General features: G+C 49.8%; 1 long non-coding RNA gene across 1 annotated transcript; it reads right to left on the bottom strand.

The window, feature by feature from the left end:
- Positions 1–4,044: 4,044 nt before the first annotated feature.
- Positions 4,045–5,247, bottom strand: LOC125322133. Its single transcript, XR_007201859.1, has 3 exons — positions 4,822–5,247; positions 4,435–4,497; positions 4,045–4,340 (listed from the first exon to the last, which is right to left on the bottom strand). It is a non-coding gene; the product is annotated as an uncharacterized LOC125322133 (long non-coding RNA).
- Between the last annotated feature and the right edge of the window lie 1,693 nt (positions 5,248–6,940).

Below are 6,940 nucleotides of genomic sequence, written 5' to 3'. Positions count from 1 at the left end.
AATGGAGGATTCTGGCCATTCCCTCACTGCCCACAAGATCAAAAGGCAATCCAGAAATGAAGGAGACACATCATAAAGTCCACCAGGACCCCCGGCACAAAGAAGAGCCTCACCTGTGTTTGGTTTGCAGCCCCCCTCTGCCCTGGCATCCCTGAAGGGAGGTGGTGGGCATGGCTGGTGAGGAACAGCTCTCCTCTTGCAGGACAGCCTGAGCTCCTGCCCAAGCTGCTCAGCTCTCAGCAAGGCCATGGGGAGGGAGAACAGTGTGGCTGAACACGATCTGTGTTGGCTGCTGCCCATCTCCTGAGCCTCTGCGTGAGTTGCGCAGACAAAACTGAAGCCAGGAGAGCTTGGCAGTTGTTCTCATTTCTGCAAAGCAAACACCCCAAAGACCCAGGAGCTCCTAGGACATAATTTAGCAAACACCTAATGGCACACAGCAGCACCAGGCAACAGCTTAAGAAATGCAGTAATGAGTGCCCTGTTACATTATGACCGCTTTTTGCTATTTATTTAGCCCCATTAGCATTTGTCAGAGCAAATGGAAACCGGCTACTGTCCCAAGGAATTCAGCCTCTTTCAATTGTCAAAGCCATAAAAATTCAAGGCGTGGGATGTGGGGATAAGAGCTGAAATCTCAGCCGAGGGGGTGAGGAGATTCAGTGTAACACAAATGTCACTACACACAGAATGATTGTCATTCCATCTGACCAGGACATCAGGCTGGACACCACTGTGCTTTGGACATCGACAAGACCGGCTCAGGTGACCAGGTCTCATTCAGCTCATCGCTTCTCTACACCACTACACCCTTCATTTGGTCAGCAGCACTGCCACTCCTCACAGGGGACAGGACCTCAGCTGGACAGAGCAGCAAAAAGAACCCTTTGTGGGACAACTACAGCAACAAGGAACTCAGAGTCTGCCTCCCACCCAAACGCTGTGCCTGGCCAACCCCTGTGAGCTATTAAAAAACCTGCCAAAATTATGCCTACAGGAGGTAAGAAGCCAAACCAGGCAAAGACTGGTCCCAAGTTACAGTCAGATCAACATCTGCACTGTGAACATCCTGCAGCTGCCCTCGAGCAGAACGAAGCAGTCAGGGGTCTAGCTAGAGGGGCTGGATACCTCACTCCCCTCTGCACAGAAGCACTCTGTCCCCTGGCTCTGAAAGTAATCTTCCACGATATCTGCCATGGGCAATGCTTTCAGATTCTGGTTTTTCCCCTTCCACATGTAGATTTCCTCCCTGCCTTTGGGACCAGCAAGGGAACACTCTCCACACAAGAGAAGCTGCACCCAGATACCCCACACTGCACTCCCAGACACATGGTACCAGGTCTGATGTGCCTGTATGCCTCTGGATAAAAAGATCATTTAACATGCTCAGGGCAGATGGGCAGTCAAGTAAAAAGCTTCTCCACTAGGCTCACTCTGCAGTAAATTTATTAGCAATGGGACTTCCTAAATAACACAGGTGGAAGAGGGCAGCTTGGTGGTATACTGGGAGAGACAGATTTCCACTGCTCCATCAGCTGGCAAACCTCAGTGGGACTGTGCCTCCAGCATTCAACAAGCCTGGCTCAGCGTGGAGTAAGTGAATCTTGCTGTATTTAAAGAGAGAGTCTCAAGGGTTCCCTTTTAATCTCATCTCTGTTTGCAATTCCCCCTTCTGAGCCTATGAGCAACACTTCTTTCCCCTTCAAGTGCTACTCTGCTCTGTTCAATTTTCTCTTCATCCCTCCCTGCCCTCTCCTTCCCTCTGCTATCCCCATGTTTCTTTAATGGAGCTTGAAATTATAATATGGTGATTCAGCTTCCTTTCATGTCTGCCAAGAGTCAGTGGCACAACCCTGGAAGTAGGGTTTGCTGGTCTCCTCAGCCTGGGCTGCAGCAACCTCTGCACCTTGAGACTTGGGGGTCTTCTTCCTGTCACAGGTGGCAAGGAGAGGAACTTCTCCAGGAGCTCCAGAGTTGGCCATGGACCACTGTGAAACCACAGGACACCATGCACAATGTCCAGAGCATGTTATTCCTTGCCAGGCATATACATCTGGATTTGCTGGGTGTGTTTGAAATGAAGGGCCTGGGAGATGCCAGGCAATGTGCCATGGCCTATGGAAGAAATGTCTGCCAAACACCCTCTCTGCCACCAGCCCAGTCTTGCTCTACACTTTTTTATTTCCTTCCTCCCTTCCAAGCAATGTTCCTCCTCCTGAACAGACAAATTCTTGTGCCACCAAAGAAATTCTTGTGCCACCACCTCTTTGTTCCTTTCGTTCACCAGCTTCCAGGTATTCTAGCTTTGGAGCCACAGTGTTGACACTCTCCCGGATAAAGCACGTGCAGGCAGTCCAGCTCCTACCAGTAATCCCTGCTTGTCTTCATGCTTTCTAGATGACCATTTTGTCTTGGCTTCATTTTGGCCCCTTCTATCCCACCTGCTTCTCTCCTCAGTCCTTCCTCTTGCCTTTCCACAGCCATGCTCTGAAAGCTTCCTTTGTACTTCATAACACCCACCAGTCTATTTTCTCTCTTGCATATTCTTCATTTGCAGTCTGTTGGCATTTCTCAACCCCTTCCACCACAGCACCCATGCTCTCTCACCCCCTCCCAGGAGGTGCAGGGGCCTGAGGGGACAAATGTCCTGCCCCACTTCTTCCCGAAGCGCAGTTGTTGTGCTGGCCCTGCCTGTGCTCGGTGCTGGAGGCTCTCCTGGCTTGCTGAGGGCAGCACTGTGGTCAGGTGTGCTCCCCTGCAGTCCAATGCCCCTGTCTCACCCCAGGATGAATGCCAACAATTAGCACTAATGACTTCTGCCAAATTCCCCTCTACTTTCCCTGCCAGTGACGCCTGTCAGCACGCAGGCAGCCTTTTCCTGCATGCAGCGAGCAGGAACAAAGAGGCTTTACATGGATACGTGTGCACACGAGCTGACTGTTACCTTGAGGACTTCTAGAGTCAAACAACACAGAGTTTTTATGGCTCGAGCCTGAGAGCTGGGCTGCCTGCTAGAGAACAGGCACACGTCCCCTGTGGGTCAGCGGCAGGCAGGGGACCAGCAGCTGCTGAGCCGCGAGTTATGAGCGCACGTGCAGCAGCAGGGATGTGTGGAATGAGTGTTTATGTAGCAATATACATTTCTGAGTAGGAAATGTCATTCAGCAGACTGCCAGCATGGCTGGGACCACATGGGGAGCAGTGAGTGTGTCTGTGGGTACCGTGCCACCGCCACAGCACAGACCACTGCGGTGTGTGAACGTGAGCATGGGGAGAGCAGCCTGACGTGTCTTCTGGCCTTTTGGGCTAATTGATTTAGGAAGTAGTTAGGCTTTTCCTCCATTAGTGAGGCAACTGTGCCTCCCTAGAGCTTACCCAGGAACACTTTCCAGTAACTGTTCAGATACCAATAAATGATGCATAAGCTAAAGATGCTACGTCAATAAGGAGAGGTTGTGTAATAAACAAGAATTATATGAAGGGAAGGGAAAATAAAATCCCTAGTTCAAGTCAAAAAGGGGAAATCCTCTGTATGAAAGCTAGAAAACTGGACTCTTTCAAAGAACCAGCCATTTTTTAAAATCACCAGTAATCCATCCCTTCCATCATTTCTTAAAAATCCTATGTAGTGGTAGCTCAGCTAAGGCAAGACTGCTCTTGGTCCCCTGTGTGTGCCCTGAAGGGGTGAGTCCTCTGTGTGCACTCGGGATTTCCAGGCCTATAACAGCTGCATCAGGTCTGGGTTGTAGCTGAAACCAACCCCAAACTAACACACAACTGCAGGACATGTCCCCAGGACATACCAAAGCCATGGCATGGAAAGCACAGCCATGTCTGTAATTACCACCTCTGTGCCTCCCTGGCTCCCCTTTACTACACAACACAGGGAGCAAGGACCATGGCAGTACACAGAAATCCAGAGATGGGGATTAATGGTTATGATACAATAGAAACAGAAAGGTAACACTATCTAAAAGTGCATTTCTTCTCCTCCTTCAGTCTCATGCAGAATCCTTCTTTATAGGGGACACAAAAGGCAGCAAGAAGGGGAAACCATATACATTTATTAGTCCCTCTGGAGCTGCAGTCTTGGTGCCAGCAGTTCAAAGCCCTCATTTCAGATGATTTTAGTTGGAGGTAGAGTTGTTTTAGCAGAGAGTGTCAAATGAATGCTGGACATGAAGGTCATGTTTACACAAGATAAGTGCTCTGATTTAGTTTAGTTTCTTTGCTGCAATGCACAAGTTGCTTTATATTAAAGTGTCAGCTTCAGCAACGTTGGTGCAATCCAGGGCTGGAGTGACAGTGTCAGAAACGGGAGTCATTGTCCCTCAGATAGTCTGCAGGACCAGAGATGGAAGAGTCCATTCAGCCTCATTTCTCATGCAAGCCCAGCTAGCCTGCAAAACAAAAGGAACCCTCCCTGCCACTTACTTCTTACTCCACTTCTTTGCAGCTGCTGAGAAGAGAGCCCTGCTCCTGCAGACCTGTGGACATCTGCCAGAGCAATGTCAAAAAGGAATTAATTATGATGACAACAATTCTTACCACCATATGGCTGTCAGACTCGCTCAGGGAGGGAGAACACCTCTGTTTTCCCACCTTTCTTTCGCCCCAGGAGAAGTTTCATTTCTGGATAGTTCATGACAGCCTGTCCTTTCACACAGCCTCTCCTCTTCACCCCTTAACATCAGGCTGCTGCTTTCCAGCCCTCTAGGTGCTAAAATTCCTCAACACCTCACTCAGGAGAAGACTCAGATCATGGGTTGGCCAGAGGTTCATTCCTGCTTGCAGTCCCTGCCTAGGAGGACTTTCCCTTACCATTGCACTGGTTGCTTTCCTCTTCCTCTCTCCTCCACTGTTGTGTCAATGCTCTCTCCTGTGGTCCTCTCCCAGAAGGAAGTGGGGGAGTCTGGATGGATTGAACCTCATCTCCTCCTCAGCAAACCTGCAAGAAGTCTTGGCTGTGGCCAGAAATGCTCTCGCAGGTCTGTGGTGTGCCGGGCTCTCGTCGCCCCGCCATGGCGCAGCCCCGGGCGAGGGGCCGTGAGGGCGGCACGGGGTTTCCCCAGCCCCTGCTCAGCCTCGCTCCCATTGGCTGCTCTGTGCTCCCTGCGCGGGAAGGAGCCTCGGGCCGGGACTGGGAGAGTTCCTGGGCAGAGCCCCGGCCGCGGCTGGGGAAATGAGCAGCTCTCAGACACCTACCAACAGTCCCTCCCTAGAGATTGCCTTTCCACCGGACTCCTGGTTTGGTATAGGCGTGTTACAGTAATCCCCGCTGTAACAGTGGTGATGGACCAGCCCCTGATGACATGGCTGGTCTTTGCCTGAGCAACCCATCTCAAGGAGCGGGAGAGAAATTCATGTCTGCTTTAGTTGTGCAGTGCTATAAGTGTCTCCCTAAAATCAGCCTAAAATTTAGATGAGCAGGGAGGTCATGCTCCTACATCACCTTCTGCCACACACTAAAAGGCCCTCACTGGTTTTTCTAACCTGCTTTTCTGAGCTCTAGCTAGCCCAAGAAGCTCCCTTTAACGCATTCCTCCCTGGTTTCTCACAACCTGCAGCTCAGAAAGCCCTGAGCTGAAATACCTCTCGGAGCAAGAAGGTATGTTCTTGGTTTTAATAGCCCTAGGAGATTTTTACCCATGAATTTGTCCAAATGCTTTTTGAACCATGTAAACACAAGCCCATAGCATACTGTGGCAAGGAGTCCCCAGATGAACAGTGCCCTGTATTGGGAATTTCTCCCTGTTGTTTTGAGCAATCCAGCATGCCAGCTGTGGCTGGTGCCCCTATATTCTTCTAGAGCATCAACTAGGCAATGGTGTTCCTTGCTTGCCCTCTGGCTGATGCTGTTTCTGATTTTAAAGACCCCTAGCAAAAACAAAGCAAATTCTCAGCTGAAGAATTCATCCCTTCTCAGGCAGACTACGCTGATTTACACCAAGGGCCTGGCCCTCTACCCTTTCTCAAAATGCAGGATGACCCCTAAAGTTTATGTTTGTAAAGCTTTATAAAAACACTTTATGTAGTGAAGGTCAGTGTGCATCTCAGGCATTTTCTGCTCCTGCAACACACACACAGCTACAGTTTTAGCATAAAAATTTCCTTTCAAGACAAGAACGGCAAGACGAAGCAGGCATGAATCCACTGACCAAGAGCTTCTTACAGAAGCTCTTGTTCCATGGCATTCAAGGGATGTTTTGAATGAGGTGATCAGAGTAGCTCAAGCTTAATACAGCTTGACATCAATTAACTGTTAGTGTTGAACCAGAACAGTAGAGTAAGCTGTACTTATTGCTAGCCAGATAGTCTCCAATGGCCAAGGAGAAAATAATCACTAAAGGCAAGGGGAGATTAAAGTGAGGTGACAATGTCAGAGTGCTCTTTTTCTACAAATTATAGATTTTCTTGGCAGTGCTCACAGCCTGTTCGTTCACTAGTACTCACAAGAAGTCTAACTCTATTTTTTCCTTCACCAACATGTTTATACCAAACCATCTCCCTTCCTTAACCTCAGCTGGAGTGGCTGTGGTAACAAGAATTGTCGGACACACATCAGGAAGGAACAATCCTTCTACTTCACAGGTGACACCAGAGGCCCAGGACACAGAGGTTCATTTCCCTCGAGGGTACAACTTCCCAATCTTCTGCAACCCAGAGGAAGAGAGGATGAGCCACAGCGAAAACATAAGAAGAGCAAGGAAGCAGCAGTGTTGTGGCTCCCTCCTACTGCTGCAAGCTCATTGGACATGCTGCCACAAACCCCTGTCCAAGGGAGACCCTTGCCAGGCCACCGACGGGGCATTTGTGAGAAATGGTGTCCCCACAGTCCCCCCAGGGCACTGCTCCCCACACAAACCTGCACACAGATGGTGTCATTTGGCCCTGAGGCATCTTGGTAGGAATAAGAGATGCTGTGTTATAGTGCTGCAGC

This window comes from Corvus hawaiiensis, chromosome 2 (assembly GCF_020740725.1).
Source record: "Corvus hawaiiensis isolate bCorHaw1 chromosome 2, bCorHaw1.pri.cur, whole genome shotgun sequence".
Taxonomy (NCBI): domain Eukaryota; kingdom Metazoa; phylum Chordata; class Aves; order Passeriformes; family Corvidae; genus Corvus; species Corvus hawaiiensis.
The sequence above is the reverse complement of the archived record's forward strand: the minus strand, read 5'-3'. Positions and strand labels throughout refer to the sequence as shown.